Below are 2161 nucleotides of genomic sequence, written 5' to 3'. Positions count from 1 at the left end.
TGGCAAGCAGAATAATGGCTGCCCAAAGATGTCCACATCCCAATTCCTGAAACCTGTGTATATGTTACCTTACATGGCAAAAGGGACTTTGCAGATGTGGTTAAGTTAAAGCTCTTTAGATGGGGAGATTATCCTGGATTATCCTCCAAATAAACCCAGTGTAATTGCAAGGGTCCTTAAAAGTGAAAGAGGGAGGCAGGTGAGTCAGAATCAGAGAAAGAGATGTGTCGACAGAAGCAGAGGTCAGAGTAATACTATTGCTGAAGGAAGAGACCGTGAGCCAACGAATGCAGGTGGCCTTTAGAAGCTGGAAAAGGCAAGGAAACGGATTCTCCTGAGAGCCTCCAGAAAGGAATGCAGACCACTGCTGAAACCTCGATCTAGGTCAGCCATTTTAGATTCCTGAGCTCCAGAACTGTAAGATAATAAATTTGTGGTTTTTATAAGTCACTAGGTTTGTGGTAACTTGTTATAGCAGCAATAGGAAATTAAAACAGTGCAAGTGTGAGTTTTGATTAAAGGACAACTGTTCTTTTGCATTTTAATACAATATTTAAAGAATGTGAAAATGTTTAAAGAAAAACTGAAAAAGTAACCACATAATAATAATTACAATAATAATAGTTAACATTTAGTGAGCACTTACTATATACCAGACGTTGTGATTTACAAAATTGCATTTAAGACTTACAACAATCCTATAATGTAGGACTATGGCCTTAATCTGTTTATTAGATAAGAAAGTAAATATTGGGTTGTCGGAAAAGTCATGACATATTTTTTCTATGTTTTTCGTTGCAAAAATGCATCATGACTTTTCCGACAACCCAATATAAAGAAGATGAAGAATTTAATTAACTTTAATAACCAAAGAGATTAACTGAATTTACCAGTGGGAAAGTGCAGAATTCCATCCTCTCAAATCAAGCAGGGAAAAGCTCAAAGTAGTTACCATAAAAATTAGGCAAAGAGTAAAACTTGCAAGATTCCTAAGGGATAAGCGATACCCTAGGTTGTGAAAATAAATCCCACCTGAAATGCTTTGAGTTCCCACTATGTGGCAAGCAGCTCTCAGCTGTTACAAGGGGCTCAGCCTGTTAACTGGCAGTCCAGATAGAACCCCCGGAAGGTGTACCCCTTCCTCCCCTACCCTTCCTACCCACATCTGGAATCTTTCACCAATAACCCTGAAACTATAACTCGAATCTCAAGTCTTTGACTCACAACCTGAACACGTAACATCAGATTAACAGCACCAGAATAAATCTGTTCCCCTCCATTTCATACCATTGGATGACTGCAACCTCAAATAACAGACACATAATGAAGAAATTATAATGTCATTTTGTAGATACCTTTATTACCTTAGCTTTTATTTTGAAAAAAATAGAGAAATTAATATTTTAATGCCACCTTATCTTTATAAGATCCAGTAACAAACTTTTAACTCACCCTGTTGCTTGTGTATGTATGCTCTGTATTTAAGGTATTTGAAATGTTTTAGAGATTCTCACAGGTTGGAAAAAAAATCTGACATTAGACTGATATTTAATTGAAATACTTACGATTGGACCAATTAGGGATGTAGTGAATAAACGCTTAAGTGAATTTGATTTAATATGTAGGTTTGATTTTTATGCTGCACAGATGCCTAAGAGAATTTGATCTACCAAATTTACACTAACACCATAAGATTTGTTGAGGGCTTACTACTTGCCAGGCACTGTTTTTAGTGCTTTGCATGCACCAACTCAGGTCAGGCTCACAACTCTGTGTGTTGAGTACTGTTGCTACCCTCATTTTCAGGTGATTAAACAGAGGCTCAAAAAGTTACATGACATAACCAAGGTCACACAGCCAGTTAGTAGCAGAGCAGTCTGACTGTGAGCCCATGTGTCTAACCAGTTCCCATTCATTGCTCAGGAAGATTCTTACAGGAATACTCTGTAAGGACTTGGAACTGGGCAGAGAATGGGCCAAGATGATACACAGAGTGTAAATATGCCTTGTTAGGGGCTAGAAGTACCTGACAATCAGATACAGCAATGTGTGAATTTAACATATTTAAGGATATTTAATAAATTAAGTTTATAAACAGAGTGTATATGTGTAAGAGAACTTGATTTGTTAGGTTTGTATGCTTTTGTGACTTTAATATGTA

The sequence above is a fragment of the Hipposideros armiger genome, unplaced genomic scaffold, assembly GCF_001890085.2.
Source record: "Hipposideros armiger isolate ML-2016 unplaced genomic scaffold, ASM189008v1 scaffold_2, whole genome shotgun sequence".
In the NCBI taxonomy this organism is placed as follows: Eukaryota; Metazoa; Chordata; class Mammalia; order Chiroptera; family Hipposideridae; genus Hipposideros; species Hipposideros armiger.
This window is presented reverse-complemented; position numbering follows the sequence as displayed.